The sequence below is a fragment of the Palaemon carinicauda genome, chromosome 40 (genome assembly GCF_036898095.1).
Source record: "Palaemon carinicauda isolate YSFRI2023 chromosome 40, ASM3689809v2, whole genome shotgun sequence".
In the NCBI taxonomy this organism is placed as follows: Eukaryota; Metazoa; Arthropoda; class Malacostraca; order Decapoda; family Palaemonidae; genus Palaemon; species Palaemon carinicauda.
In genome coordinates this window covers 2,545,284-2,561,642 of record NC_090764.1, presented here as the reverse complement: position 1 = coordinate 2,561,642, position 16,359 = coordinate 2,545,284, and the positions used below count along the sequence as shown (strand labels likewise).

The 16,359-nt window shown below is 46.8% G+C and overlaps 1 long non-coding RNA gene across 1 annotated transcript; it reads right to left on the bottom strand.

Moving 5' to 3' along the window:
• Positions 1 to 338: 338 nt before the first annotated feature.
• On the bottom strand, positions 339 to 15,647 carry LOC137632048 (uncharacterized). The gene is made up of 2 exons (XR_011042008.1): positions 15,307 to 15,647; positions 339 to 994 (listed from the first exon to the last, which is right to left on the bottom strand). It is a non-coding gene; the product is annotated as an uncharacterized lncRNA (long non-coding RNA).
• Positions 15,648 to 16,359: the final 712 nt, after the last annotated feature.

The window sequence follows — 16,359 nt, the reverse complement described above, 5'->3', positions numbered from 1 at the left end:
AACAATATCTTCATAAAATATATTTCACAAAAAAATTCTGATTGAACCTCTATGCCTTTACATAATCCTTAAAGTTTGGCTTGAATGAAGTTTTAATTCTACGGTTTAATTGACTCTTAAAGGACTCTTCCAGAGGAACGACCGAGTGAGGGGGGCTAATTATAGTTTGAAAAATGATTGAGGGGTTGTCATTTCTTGATTACATTTAGTCTACAAATTTCTCTTCATTAGTCTTTGGTGCAATTAATCATAATCTGATCATTCTAATGGATTTGGTATATCACATTGTTAATTACCTCTGTCAACGTAGTTAGAAGGTTTCAAAGAAAAACCTAGAGTAGTACATAAAGAGGTGATCGTAGCCTTTAATATTTGTTTCACAAATGAATAATACAAATTCTTAAAAATAATTTATTCCTAGGAAACTTAAACCTTACGAATTGGCATATACAGTATAAAACTGATGGCTGAAGTTTTGTTCCCAGTCACTAATAATTATTAACAGCCTGGTGGTGCACAGACCTCGAGGATCAGCCTGGTGGTGCACAGACCTCGAGGATCAGCCTGGTGGTGCACAGACCTCGAGGATCAGCCTGGTGGTGCACAGACCTCGAGGATCAGCCTGGTGGTGCACAGACCTCGAGGATCAGCCTGGTGGTGCACAGACCTCGAGGATCAGCCTGGTGGTGCACAGACCTCGAGGATCAGCCTGGTGGTGCACAGACCTCGAGGATCAGCCTGGTGGTGCACAGACCTCGAGGAACAGCCTGGTGGTGCACAGACCTCGAGGAACAGCCTGGTGGTGCACAGACCTCGAGGAACAGCCTGGTGGTGCACAGACCTCGAGGATCAGCCTGGTGGTGCACAGACCTCGAGGATCAGCCTGGTGGTGCACAGACCTCGAGGATCAGCCTGGTGGTGCACAGACCTCGAGGATCAGCCTGGTGGTGCACAGACCTCGAGGATCAGCCTGGTGGTGGAAAGAGATTCACATCTGAAAAAAAAAAACGTGACTAAATTAACCAAGTCTAATAGGCTTTCATAAAATAAATACTAACCTCCCTTAGAACAAGTGAGAGTCAATGACAAACTTAATGTCATTCAAAAATGAAATTACCTTAATCAACTTCAGAGAAAAAGATTAGTCAAGTGACTTAAGTTCTCTATTGCCCTTGACCGCCAATAACTCCTACTAATAAAAAGAGCTATTACACCCATAATTTACCACGACCTAAAAGATCACACATTCAAGATTAGCAAAATATATTGTGCAATAAGAATCTATAGAAAGTTTACAGGTTTTGAAAGCATGGTAATATTAAAGTATTATAAACCCCCTAACCTAAACTTTACCATGTTAAATGCTAAGCTGCACCCCTAGTTGGAAAAGCAGGATCCTATAAGCCCCGGGGCCTCAGAGAAAACAACAGCGAGGAAAGGAAATGTTATTTTTATTAGTAAAATAAATTTTTGAATATACTTACCCGATAATCATGTAGCTGTCAACTCCGTTGCCCGACAGAATTCTACGGGAGGGATACGCCAGCTATCACTATACTAGAAGGGGGTGTACTCACCAGCGCCACCTGTGGCCAGGTACTACAGTACTTCTTGTTGACACCTCCTCAATTTTTCCTCGGTCCACTGGTTCTCTATGGGGAGGAAGGGAGGGTCAATTAAATCATGATTATCGGGTAAGTATATTCAAAAATTTATTTTACTAATAAAAATAACATTTTTCAATATTAAACTTACCCGATAATCATTTAGCTGATTCACACCCAGGGGGGTGGGTGAAAACCAGTGTACATGACTAAAGGATAGCTAAGTATCCCGTATTTCATATAATCAGTTATCTCAAAATAACAATGAAATAATAAGTACCTGGTAAGGAAGTCGACTTGAACCGTTACTCTGCCTTTATTAAGTTCGTCTTCCTTACTGAGCGCAGCGTTCCTCTTAGGAGGCTGAATCAACTCTAAGGTGCTAAAGTATATAGGGCTGCAACCCCTACTAAAGGACCTCTACACAACCTCTAACCCAGGCGCTTCTCAGGAATGAATTGACCACCCGCCAAATCAAAAGGATGCGGAAGGCTTCTTAGCCTACCGTAACAACCATAAAAACAACAATAAAAGCATTCAAGAGAAAGGTTAAAAAAGGTTATGGGATTAAGGGAATGTAGTGGCTGAGCCCTCACCTACTACTGCACTCGCTGCTACGAATGGTCCCAGGGTGTAGCAGTTCTCGTAAAGAGACTGGACATCTTTAAGATAAAATGATGCAAACACTGACTTGCTCCTCCAATAAGTTGCATCCATTATGCTCTGCAGAGAACGGTTCTTATTAAAGGCCATCGAAGTGGCTACGGCTCTCACTTCGTGGGTCCTTACCTTCAGCAAAGCAAGGTCTTCCTCCTTCAAGTGAGAATGGGCTTCTCTAATCAGAAGCCTTATATAATATGAAACCCCGTTTTTGGACATGGGCATCGAAGGTTTCTTGATTGCACACCATAAGGCTTCCGACTGTCCTCGAATAGGTTTTGACCTATTAAGATAGTATTTCAGAGCTCTGATAGGGCAAAGAACTCTTTCTAGCTCGTTACCTACCATGTTGGAAAGGCTAGGAATTTCAAACGATCTAGGCCAAGGACGCGAAGGAAGTTCATTCTTAGCTAAAAATCCGAGCTGTAAAGAACATGTCGCAGATTCGGAAGTGAACCCAATGTTCTTGCTGAAGGCATGAACCTCACTGACTCTTTTAGCTGTTGCCAGGCAGACGAGGAAAAGAGTCTTGAGGGTAAGGTCCTTGAAGGAAGCTGACTGGAGAGGTTCGAACCTAGGCGACATAAGGAACCTTAAGACTACGTCTAGATTCCAGCCTGGAGTGGGTAAACGACGTTCTTTAGAAGTCTCAAAAGACTTAAGGATGTCTTGAAGGTCCTTGTTGGAAGAAAGGTCCAAACCTCTGTGGCGGAGAACTGAAGCCAACATACTCCTGTACCCTTTAATCGTAGGAGCTGAAAGGGATCTCTCATTCCTTAGATGTAATAGGAAGTCAGCTATTTGGGTTACAGAGGTATTGGTAGAGGAAACTGCATTGGCTCTACACCAGTTCCGGAAGACTTCCCACTTGGATTGGTAGACTCTACGAGTGGATACCCTCCTTGCTCTGGCAATCGCACTGGCTGCCTCCTTCGAAAAGCCTCTAGCTCTAGCGAATCTTTCGACAGTCTGAAGGCAGTCAGCCGAAGAGCGTGGAGGTTTGGGTGCAACCTGTCTACGTGAGGTTGACGTAGAAGGTCCACTCTTAGAGGGAGAGTCCTGGGGACGTCGACCAGCCATTGTAGTACCTCTGTGAACCATTCTCTTGCAGGCCAAAGGGGAGCAACCAGCGTCAGCCGTGTCCCTTCGTGCGAGATGAACTTCTGGATGACTTTGTTTATGATCTTGAACGGTGGGAATGCGTAAAGGTCGAGATGGGACCAATTCAGCAGAAAAGCATCCACATGAACTGCTGCTGGGTCTGGAACTGGGGAACAGTACAAAGGAAGCCTTTTGGTCATGGAGGTGGCAAACAGATCTATTGTCGGCTGACCCCACAAGGTCCAAAGTCTGTTGCACACGCTCTTGTGAAGGGTCCATTCCGTGGGGATGACCTGATCTTTTCTGCTTAGGCGATCTGCTGAGACGTTCATGTAGCCCTGAATGAACCTCGTAACTAGGGTGAGGTTTAGACTTCTTGACCAAATGAGGAGGTCCCTTGCTATCTCGTATAGGCTCCTCGAATGGGTCCCTCCCTGCTTGGAGATGTAAGCCAAGGCTGTGGTGTTGTCGGAGTTCACCTCCACCACCTTACCTAGCAGGAGGGACTTGAAGTTCAATAGGGCCAAATGAACTGCCAGTAGCTCCTTGCAGTTGATGTGGAGCGTTTCCTGTTCCTTGTTCCACGTTCCCGAGCACTCCTGACCGTTCAAGGTCGCGCCCCAGCCCGAGTCTGATGCATCCGAGAAGAGATGAAGATTGGGGGTCTGAATCGCTAACGATAGGCCCTCCCTGAGAAGGAGGTTGGTCTTCCACCACAAGAGAGTGGTCTTCATCTCTTTGGTGACCGGGATAGAGACTGCTTCGAGCGTCAAATCCTTGTCCCAATGAGCTGCTAGATGGAATTGGAGAGGGCGGAGGTGGAGTCTCCCTAGCTCGACGAACAGGGCTAACGATGAAAGGGTCCCTGCGAGACTCATCCACTGTCTCACCGAGCAACTGCTCCTCTTCAGCATGCTCAGGATGCAATCTAAGGCTTGGCTTATCCTTGGGGCCGATGGAAAAGCCCGAAAATCCTGACTCCGAATCTCCATTCCCAGGTAAACAATGGATTGGGAGGGAATGAGCTGGGACTTTTCCAAGTTGACTAACAGACCCAGTTCCTTGATCAAGTCCTAAGTCCAGTTGAGACTCTCCAGACAGCGACGACTCGTGGAGGCTCTCAACAGCCAGTCGTCTAAATAAAGGGAGGCTCTGATGTCCGATAAGTGGAGGAATTTTGCAATATTCCTCATCAGATGCGTAAACACCATAGGAGCTGTGCTTAGGCCAAAACACAGGGCTTGGAATTGGTATACAACCTTTCCAAAAACGAATCTCAGGAAAGGTTGGGAGTCTGGATGAATAGGAACGTGAAAGTAAGCATCTTTCAGGTCCAACGAGACCATCCAGTCCTCCTGCCTGACCGCTGCTAGGACCGACTTAGTCGTCTCCATAGTGAACGTCTGCTTGGTGACATAAGCATTGAGCGCGCTGACGTCCAGCACCGGTCTCCAACCTCCTGTCTTCTTGGCCACCAGAAAGAGACGGTTGTAGAAGCCCGGGGATTGATGGTCCCGGACTATAACCACTGCCTTCTTCTGTAACAGGAGCGACACCTCCTGGTGCAACGCTAGCCTCTTGTCCTTTTCCTTGTAGTTGGGAGAGAGGTTGATGGGAGAAGTGGTCAGAGGGGGTTTGCGGCAGAATGGTATCCTGTAACCCTCCCTCAGCCACCTGACAGACTGGGCGTCTGCACCTCTCTTTTCCCAGGCTTGCCAGAAGATCTTGAGTCTGGCTCCTACTGCTGTCTGGAGAGGAGGAGAGTCAGTGTTTGCCTTTAGAAGTCTTGGAACCTTTCCTAGACTTGCTCCTGGAAGAGTCTGGACGGGAGCTTCCTCGGCTGGGGGCTCTACCACGAAAGGGCGGAATAAACCTTGTAGCAGGAGTATCAGTCACTGGGGTGCGATAAGTCCTGGGGACTGAGGGAGCAACCTTAGTCTTACGAGCTGAAGAGGCCACAAGATCATGAGTGTCCTTTTGAATCAGGGCCGCAGACAAGTCCTTGATAAGCTCTTCGGGAAACAAGAACTTAGAGAGCGGAGCGAAAAGGAGTTGAGACCTTTGACAAGGTGTGATGCTGGAAGAAAGAAAGGTGCAAAGCTGCTCCCTTTTCTTAAGAACTCCTGACACAAACATTGAAGCAAGCTCGCCAGATCCATCCCTAATTGCTTTATCCATGCAGGACATTAAAAGCATGGCTGAGTCCTTGTCCGCAGGGGAGGTCTTCTTGCTAAGGGCCCCCAAGCACCAGTCTAGAAAATTGAACATCTCAAAGGCCCGGAATACACCCTTAAGGAAGTGGTCTAGATCGGAGAAGGTCCAGCAAACCTTAGAGCGCCTCATTGCTGTTCTACGAGGAGAGTCGACCAAACTTGAGAAGTCAGCCTGGGCAGAGGCAGGTACTCCCAAGCCTGGTTCCTCTCCTGTGGCATACCATACGCCCGCTTTAGAAGTGAGCTTAGTAGGTGGGAACATAAAGGAAGTCTTCCCTAGTTGCTGTTTAGACTGCAACCATTCTCCTAAAATTCTTAAATCTCTCTTAGAGGACCTAGCAAAGACGAGCTTAGTATAAGTTGACTTAACAGGCTGCATGCCCAGCGAAAACTCAGATGGAGGAGAGCGGGGGGTAGCAGAGATAAAATGGTCCGGGTATACCTCTCTGAAAAGAGCCAGGACCTTACGAAAGTCAATGGGTAGAGGAGAAGACTTTGTTTCTTCCACGTCTGATGAGGGATCCAAGTGCGCAGCTTCCTCCTCAGAAACCTCATCACCAGAGTGTAGCGAAGTGAGAGGTAATGTAACAGTGGTATGCTGAACAGCAGAATCAGAACAAGCGGGTACATAAACGCTTGTGGTTTCATCCTCAAGTCTCTGTTGCTGAGTTAAAACCTGAGGTTCAGGCTGCAAAGACTGGTCAGGAAGAGTAGAGGAAGGTAGGCGCATGGGTTGAGGTGGCTGACTCCTGGCATGAGTGTCTTGTCTCAAGAGTTGCGCTTGCTGTAATGGTTGCGGATGCGCAGTAGCAGGTTCCTGAGGAACGAGTTGAGGTTCCTGAGGTGTGAGCTGCGAGAGTTGAGGTAGCGGCTGCGCAGAACGCAGTTCTTGTCTCGCGAGTTGAGGTTCCTGAGGTGCTAGGCTAAGGTGTTGAGGTTCTCGCCTTGAGGAGGGTTGAGGTCGCTGCAGCGAGTGCTGAGGTGGCTGCCTCATGGATGGAAGAGGTTGTCGTACCTCAAGAGATTGTTGCCTAGCTGGTGGAACCGCAAGCGGAAGCGGAGGAAGTAAGGCATAAGCTTCCTGCTCCCATTGCTGAGGTTGCCTTAAGGAAGGCGGAGGTTGCTGCACACCACTGGAAACTGGTAACTCATTACGTGGTAAGGTATCCTGAGGAGCCTCAACATCGTACGCCTGGCAGACTGGACTGCAGTTAGGCGGAGCGATCGCAGGAGGAGGCGTAACCTTCTCAGCCTGACACTCACGCATTAAGACCGCAAGCTGTGACTGCATGGACTGCAGCAAAGTCAACTTGGGGTCGACAGACGCTAAGGTCTGCTGAGGCAAAGCCTTAACAGAAGATGAGGTCTGTTGCGGCATCACCTTAGCCCTCTTAGGCGGAGTGAAGTCACCTGATGACTGCGGAGAGTCAGAGCTAATCCAATGACTGCAACCAGGCTGTAGAGCTCTTGAGGTCTGGACTTTGCGTTTGAGAGGTCTAGAGACCCGAGTCCAGCGTTTTCTCCCTGACATAGCTTCAGCAGACGAGTAAAAGACGGGCTCAATCGTCTGCGGGTGGTAGTGACGGTCTCTGTAAGACACGCCCGCAACCACCGAGGATACTTCTGTGCGCCGATCAAGGCCTGCCGAACCCTTTTGCCCTTCGACATTGCTTCTCCCCTGGGCTTGGGAGCTTGCAAGAGGTCCCGGACTGGGAGGACGACTGGCACGCACAGAAGTACCCTCACGCACCACACTGACACTGACACTAGCACTTGGCACCGCACTGACACTAGCACTTGTCACAGCACTGGCACTATCACCTCTCACTGCACCTTTGACCTTAAGTTCTTTGACTTCTGCCATAAGAGACTTATGATCACTGACCACCGATTCTACTTTGTCACCTAAAGCCTGAATGGCACGCAAAACAACGGACATATCAGGTTGAGTACTAATAGTAGGTTCGGGGGTAGCCACTACAGGGGGAGGAAAAGGTTGAGGATCATGAGGTGAGGAAAAAAGTGAAGAGCGAGAAGAACTCCTCCTAACTCTCTCTCTCTCTAACTTGGTTGAATATTTCAATAATCCAACAAATTCAAGTTCCGAAAGACCGGCGCATTCCTCACATCGATCTTCCAACTGACAGGGTCTTTCCCTACAGTCAGAAAAAGCGGTGTGAGGATCTACCGAGCCCTTCGGAATACGCCTATTACAAGACCTACATCGTCTATGGGGTGGGGCTTGTGAAAGGTCAGACATCTTGAATCAAAGAGTTAGTCAAGGGGGATTCCAAATCAAGCAAAAAGATAGTTAACCATTAAACAGAACTAAATAAAAGCTATCTAAGCTAATATAGAAGTTTTCCAGTATAGCGACAGCCGAAATCTGAGAGAAATACTTCACCAAAAGCCGTGAACAATACTCCAAGATCATAAGCGTATCCCAGAACGTCTTGCCGGAAGCACGACAGAGGAAAAATTGAGGAGGTGTCAACAAGAAGTACTGTAGTACCTGGCCACAGGTGGCGCTGGTGAGTACACCCCCTTCTAGTATAGTGATAGCTGGCGTATCCCTCCCGTAGAATTCTGTCGGGCAACGGAGTTGACAGCTACATGATTATCGGGTAAGTTTAATATTGAAAAATGTTATTTTTATTAATAAAATAAATTTTTGAATATACTTACCCGATAATCATGTAGCTGTCAACTCCGTTGCCCGACAGAATTCTATGGAGGGATACGCCAGCTATCACAATACTAGAAGGGGGTGTATTTACCAGCGCCACCTGTGGCCAGGTACTCAAGTACTTCTTGTTGACACCTCCTCAATTATTCCTCGGTCCACTGGTTCTCTATGGGGAGGAAGGGAGGGTCGATTAAATCATGATTATCGGGTAAGTATATTCAAAAATTTATTTTATTAATAAAAATAACATTTTTCAATATTAAACTTACCCGATAATCATGTAGCTGATTCACACCCAGGGGGGTGGGTGAAAACCAGTGTACAAGATTAAAGGATAGCTAAGTATCCCATATTTCATATAATCAGTTATCCACAATAACAATGAAATAATAAGTACCTGGTAAGGAAGTCGACTTGAACCGTTACTCTGCCTTTAATAAGATCGTCTTCCTTACTGAGCGCAGCGTTCCTCTTGGGAGGCTGAATCAACTCAAAGGTGCTAAAGTATACAGGGCTGCAACCCATACTAAAGGACCTCATCACAACCTTTAACCTTGGCGCTTCTCAAGAAAGAATTGACCACCCGCCAAATCAACAAGGATGTGGAAGGCTTCTTAGCCGACCGTACAACCCATAAAAAGTATTCAAGAGAAAGGTTAAAAAGTTATGGGATTATGGGAATGTAGTGGCTGAGCCCTCGCCTACTACTGCATTCGTTGCTACGAATAGACCCAGGGTGTAGCAGTACTCGTAAAGAGACTGGACATCTTTGAGATAGAATGATGCGAACACTGACTTGTTTCTCCAATAGGTTGCATCCATAACACTCTGCAGAGAACGGTTCTGTTTGAAGGCCACTGAAGTAGCCACAGCTCTCACTTCATGTGTCCTTACCTTCAGCAAAGCAAGGTCTTCTTCCTTCAGAAGAGAATTTGCTTCTCTAATCAGAAGCCTGATGTAGTAAGAAACTGAGTTCTTAGACATTGGTAGAGAAGGCTTCTTGATAGCACACCATAAGGCTTCTGATTGTCCTCGTAATGGTTTTGACCTTTAGATAGTACTTAAGAGCTCTAACTGGGCAAAGTACTCTCTCCAGTTCGTTCCCCACCATGTTGGACAGGCTTGGGATCTCGAACGACTTAGGCCAAGGACGGGAAGGAAGCTCGTTTTTAGCCAAAAAACAGAGTTGTAAGGAACATGTAGCCGTTTCAGATGTGAAACCTATGTTCCTGCTGAAGGCGTGGATCTCACTTACTCTTTTACCTGTTGCTAAGCACACGAGGAAAAGAGTTTTTTAATGTGAGGTCCTTAAAAGAGGCTGATTGGAGCGGTTCAAATCCTGATGACATTAGGAACCTTAGGACCACGTCTAGATTCCAGCCTGGAGTGGACAACCGACGTTCCTTTGAGGTCTCAAAAGACCTAAGGAGGTCCTGTAGATCTTTGTTGGAGGAAAGATCCAAGCCTCTGTGGCGGAAAACCGCTGCCAACAAACTTCTGTAACCCTTGATCGTAGGAGCTGATAGGGAGCTTACGTTCCTTAGATGTAACAGGAAGTCAGCAATCTGGGTTACATTGGTACTGGTTGAGGAAAACTGCATTGGCCTTGCACCAGCTTCGGAAGACTTCCCATAAAGACTGATAGACTCTGAGAGTGGATGTCGTCCTTGCTCTGGCAATCGCTCTGGCTGCCTCCTTCGAAAAGCCTCTAGCTCTTGAGAGTCTTTCGATAGTCTGAAGGCAGTCAGACGAAGAGCGTGGAGGTTGGGAGTACCTTCTTTACGTGATGTTGACGCAGAAGGTCCACTCTAGGAGGAAGAGCCCTGGGAACGTCGACCAGCCATTGCAGTACCTCAGTGAAACATTCTCTCGCGGGCCAGAGGGGAGCAACCAACGTCAGCCGTGTCCCTTTGTGAGAGGCGAACTTCTGAAGTACCCTGTTGACAATCTTGAACGGCGGGAATGCATACAGGTTGAGATGGGACCAATCCAGCAGAAAGGCATCCACGCGAACTGCTGCTGGGTCTGGAATCGGAGAACAATACAAGAGGAGCCTCTTGGTCATCGAGGTAGCGAATAGATCTATGGTTGGCTGATCCCACAGGGCCCAAAGTCTGCTGCAAACATTCTTGTGAAGGGTCCACTCTGTGGGGAAGACCTGACCCTTCCGGCTGAGGCGATCTGCCATGACATTCATATCGCCCTGAATGAGCCTCGTTACCAGCGTGAGCTTTCGATCTTTTGACCAAATGAGGAGGTCCCTTGCGATCTCGAACAACTTCCTCGAATGAGTCCCTCCCTGCTTGGAGATGTAAGCCAAGGCTGTGGTGTAGTCGGAGTTCACCTCCACCACCTTGTTAAGCTGGAGGGACTTGAAGTTTATCAAGGCCAAATGAACTGCCAACAACTCCTTGCAATAGATGTGAAGTGTCCTTTGCTCCTGATTCCATGTTCCCGAGCATTCCTGTCCGTCCAGTGTCGCACCCCAGCCCGTGTCCGATGCGTCCGAGAAGAGACGGTGGTCGGAGGACTGAACAGCCAATGGTAGACCTTCCTTGAGAAGAATGCTGTTCTTCCACCACGTTAGAGTAGACCTCATCTCTTCGGAAACAGGAACTGAGCCCGTCTCTAGCGTCATGTCCTTTATCCAGTGAGCAGCTAGATGATACTGAAGGGGGCGGAGGTGGAGTCTCCCTAACTCGATGAACAGGGCCAGCGATGAAAGTGTCCCTGTTAGACTCATCCACTGCCTGACTAAGCATCGGTTCCTTCTCAGCATGCTCTGGATGCATTCTAGGGCTTGGAAGATCCTTGGGGCCGACGGACAAGTCCGAAAAGCTCGACTCTGAAGATCCATACCCAAGGAGACAATGGTCTGGGATGGAACGAGCTGAGACTCCTCAAAATTGACCAGGAGGCCCAGTTCCTTGGTCAGATCCATAGTCCATTTGAAAATCTCCAGACAGCGACGACTTGAGGGAGCTCTTAAAAACCAGTCGTCTGACGGAGCCGGACACAAGATCATGATACTGCTGCACAGTCTGTAAACTGTCAATCATGGGCAAGCGAGGAAGTACAGTGACAACCCGAATCTGTCTAGACTGTCTGGGTCGTACAGACAACTCCTTAACGGGTTGCTGAGGTTGCCCACTGCGTCACAACAAGTCCCTTCTGTTGGTTGTTGAACGTCTTCCCCGTGACACATTGACTCCGTAAACAAAAAATCCTCTAACAAGGACTAAGCTTGGACTGCATGTCATGCAACACAGCTCAAGGTCTATGGGAGCAGGTGTGGTAACAGACGGGATTAGCGACTGAAGTGTAACCATTACCTTCCCTGTAAGCATGTTATGCTTAAATAAAAGTCCATAAGAGGTTATGCAGCTAAAGGCTCCCTCCAAATGACAGAGTCCTCAAGGGAATATCAGAAGGAGGGAGAAAAGAACTTTCTCATCTACAGGGACCTTATCCTAGAAAAGCTAAGTTCTCTGAGTGAGGGTTCACTGGTGCAAAGCAGCAGACTAGAAGGCAACGTTATGAAACTGCTTGACAGTCTAGTGAGTTGGCAACAACCCAAGATGTGTTGAGAAGCATGCGGTAAGGTATGCAGAGCATGATGTATGCAGAGTATGCTGTATGCAGAGCATGCTGTATGCAGAGCATGTTGTATGCAGAGCATGCTGAATGCAGAGCATGCTGAATGCAGAGCATGCTGAATGCTGAGCATGTAGGAAGTAGAGCCTGCTGTAAGCAGAGCCTGCTGAAAGGAAAGCAGAGCGTGTGCATGGCGTTAAACATTTCTCAGAAATTCCATGACCAGTGCTAGAGTGCTTAATGCATGCTTGCATGGGGTTTAAACCATGGTATGCTGAACAGCAGAGTCAGAACGAGCTGGAACAACAACAGAGGTTTCCTCAACTTGAGGGAAAACCTGAGGTTCAGACTGCATAGGCTGAACAACAGACGGAGCAGAAGGCAGGTGCAAGGGTGAAGGAGGTTGACTCCTAGCAAGAGTTGCACCCAAGGATTGTACCAGCTAAGCGGAGGACGGAGGCGGAGTAGTCCGTTCCTGTTCCTGAGAGACGAGTGGAGCATGAGAAGGTTGAGGCTGCGCAGAACAAGGTAAAGTTCTAGCAAGCTGAGGCTCCTGAGGCGCAAGTGCATGGTGTAGATGAGCTTGCCTAGATGAGGGTTGAACTCGGTGCAGCGCTGGTTGAGCAGACAGACTCACGGAGGGGAGAGGTTGTTGTACCCCAACCGAGAGTTGCACCACTGGAGGAGCAGCAAGGGGAGGAGGAGGAAGAGTGTAACTCTCCTGATCCCAAAGCAAGGGTTGCCTTAAAGAAGGCTGAGGCTGAACAACACTGTGAACAGCAAACTCCGAAAGTGGTTCAACATCGTACGCCTGGCAGATGGAGCTGCGACTGGGTGCAGCGAGTGCAGGCGGGTGCAGCACAGGCTGAACGGGTGCAGGAGGTTGGTGCACCACCGGTGCAGGCGGGTGCAGCATAGGCTGAACGGGTGCAGGAGGTTGGTGCACCACCGGTGCAGGCGGGTGCAGCACAGGCTGAACGGGTGCAGGAGGTTGGTGCACCACCGGTGCAGGCGGGTGCAGCACAGGCTGAACGGGTGCAGGAGGTTGGTGCACCACAGGTGCAGGAGGTGCAACACTCTCAGCACGACACTCACGCATCAAGTCCGAAAGCTGTGCTTGCATGGACTGTAGTAGAGTCCACAACATCATACGCCTGGCAGATGGTACTGTGATCAGGCGGAGCGAGTGTAGGAGGAGGGAGTGTAGGCGGAGGCGGTGGAGCAACACTCTCAGCCCGACACTCACTCATCAAGTCCGAAAGCTGTGCTTGCATGGACTGTAGTAGAGTTCACAACATCGTACGCCTGGCAGATGGTGCTGCGACCAGGCGGAGCAGGTGCAGGCTGGGCGAGCACAGGCGGAGCAGGTGCAGGCTGGGCGAGCACAGGTGCAGCGAGAACAGGTGGAGGGAGTGCAGGCGGTGCAACACTCTCAGCCCGACACTCACGCATCAAGACCGAAAGTTGTGACTGTATGGACTGCAGTAGAGTTAACTTGGGGTCGGCAGACACTAAGTTCTGCTGAGGTAAAGCCTTAACAGCAGAGATCTGTTGTGGCAGAACCTTACTCCTCTTAGTCGGAGTGTAATCAACTGATGACTTAGGAGAGTCAGAGCTAACCCAACGCTGCATTCGGGTTGTGAACTTTAACTTCGTACGTCTGGCATAGGTCTGGACTTAACGTTTAAGAAGTCTTGAGACCTGAGACCAGCGTTACTCTGCCTTTATTTTCTCCCCTAATCTCTTCTGCAGACGAGCAAAATAAGGGCTCAATCGTCTGCGGGTGGGAGTGACGGTCTCGGTAAGACACGCCCACAACCACCGAGAATACTTCTGTGCACCGATCAAGGCCTGCTGAACCCTTATGCCCTTCGACATTGCTTCTCCCCTGGGCTTGGGAGCTTGCAAGAGGTCCCGGACTGGGAGGACGACTGGCGCGCACAAAAGTACCCTCACGCACTAATCACTTATCACTTTGATTTCTGTTTGCACTTATTTCACTGAACTCGAAACTTAAGTGGTTTGTACCTGAAATACGCAATTCTATCCTTTCTCAAAGATAGTAATTGCGAAAACAGAATTACAATGTAACAGAAAAATCTAATGAAAGATAAATCAGTGGTTGGAAAGAGACTAAACACTAGATCACTCTAGAAACGTTTAGTTTCTTCCCCTAAAGAGACTAGGGAGAAGAGCAAAAATCGATAATGACGTTACTAGTACGCCTGGCAGGCTTGAATGAAACGTTTATCCTCTTTCTCCCTCCGTCTCTATCTCTCTCTCTCTCTCTCTCTCTCTCTCTCTCTCTCTTGACTTAGAACCTGAGAGAAGAGCCCAATCATATATATCGTTAAAACATATTATTGTTAAAGGAAAAAACTGAAAAGTTCCTTTATTAGGATCAAAACCATTAAGTTAAGAAAGAATGAACAAAACGCTAGACACGGTTACTCTTACTGCAACGTGAAACCGTGAACATTCTTTCTCTATCGTAACGATAGAGTGCAAGTTGAACGTTCTGAACGTCAACAACTGCAGAGACAAAACAAAACGTTAGTTCAGCTTTGAAAACAGTACGAGACTGTCAAAGAAAATCTTTCAAACTCTGTGGCGGAAATAGCATAATATGTTAACAGGTAAAACCGAAATGACGGGCTCAAAGTTTATTAACTTCGGTAAAAGACCGCCTACTATTAGGAAGGTCGAATATAAACAAATATAAAAATTAATTTTAATGAGTTTATAATAAAAGGAAGTTAATCGAAGAGGCCTATAAGAGGCGGAGAGATATAAAATAAATCTATAACTTTGTTAAGCAAAATTAAGAAAGAGAGTCTATACTCTCTTAGACACCAACACTTCCGTCTAAGGGAAGGGTCGGCCATTGAAAGGTGAACGAGAGTTCATACTCTCTCGTCACCAAAATTAATCAAATAAATTCCAAAAGCTAACTAAGCTAATATAGAAGTTTTCCAGTAAAGCGACAGCCGAAATCAAAGAGAAATACTTCACCAAAGTCGTGAAAATACTCCAAGAACATAAGCGTATCCCAGAACGTCTTGCCGGAAGCACGACAGAGGAATAATTGAGGAGGTGTCAACAAGAAGTACTTGAGTACCTGGCCACAGGTGGCGCTGGTAAATACACCCCCTTCTAGTATTGTGATAGCTGGCGTATCCCTCCATAGAATTCTGTCGGGCAACGGAGTTGACAGCTACATGATTATCGGGTAAGTTTAATATTGAAAAATAAGTAATAAAATAATTTAAGAATAGTAAACACATTAAAATAAATATTTGATATATAAACTATAACTAACAAAACAAGAGCAAGAGAAACTAGATAGAAAAGTGTACCAGAGTGTACCCTCAAGCAAGAGAACTAACCCAAGAGAGTGGAAGACCATGGTACAAAGGCTATGACATTACACAAATCGTAGGAAACTTACTTGGCAGGAAACCAGTGACTCCATTGAAGTAACGATGACGTAGGATTCAAAGACGACGTCGGAAGAGGCAGAGAAATATAGTTTGTGAAGTTATTCTCAAAATTCATTTAGTGGTTCCAAGTCGAAACTTGAGCTTGAACTGCACTCCCTTATCCGGAACGGGTGGAGGTAAACATATATTTCCTTTCAAGAATGTCGAAATGCAAAAGCCGAACTGCACTCCCTTGTTCGAAACCGGTGGAGGTAAGCATATTTTCCCCTTTCAAGGATGTCGAAATGCAAAGGCCGAACTGCACGCCCTCGTTCGAAACGGGTGGAGATGAAGATTTTTCCTTAGAAGAATGTAGATATGCAAACGCCGTACTGCACTCCAACTTTCGGAACGGGTGGAGGTAAACATATTTTCCCCTTTCAAGGATGTCGAAATGCAAAGGCTGTCCTCTTTCCACAAATATCAAGGATGAGGAAGACGAACTGAAATAGGCATAGGAGCCAGCAGCGCCCTCTAGGTATTGCGCAGTTCTTTAGACTCCCATGTTCCCTTCAGAATTTGTTTCGTATGGCACGGGGGTTTAAAGGACTACTTTGATATACAAATTATAAATTTTCAATAAAATTTTTTCATGCACTCCAAACGAGGGATTCCAATTCAAAGAATTTGAATATATTAAAGCAAGAAAACCAGAGAAAGTAAATAAATTTTCTATAAAATCTTTTCATACAAACGAGGGACTCAAATTCAAAATATTTGAATAAATTAAACCAATAATACCAGAAGAAAGAAACCTTAAACTTATTTTAACTTACAAAATTATTAAAAAAAAAAGAGACTCAAAACATTCAGTATTATAATACAAAAACAAAATTTTTTAATTTTAATCCTTCAACATAATTTTGGTCTAATAGAAAGGGCCGCCTTTTTTTGTGGCCTTTTCCCAAAGACTTCAGAACTACCTTTATTTGAGAGGTTCTATTAAAATTATCAATATCAAAGTTGATAATTTTTGGTTTCAAGAGTGGAATTACTGACGAAACGTGAGTCTCATTACCAAT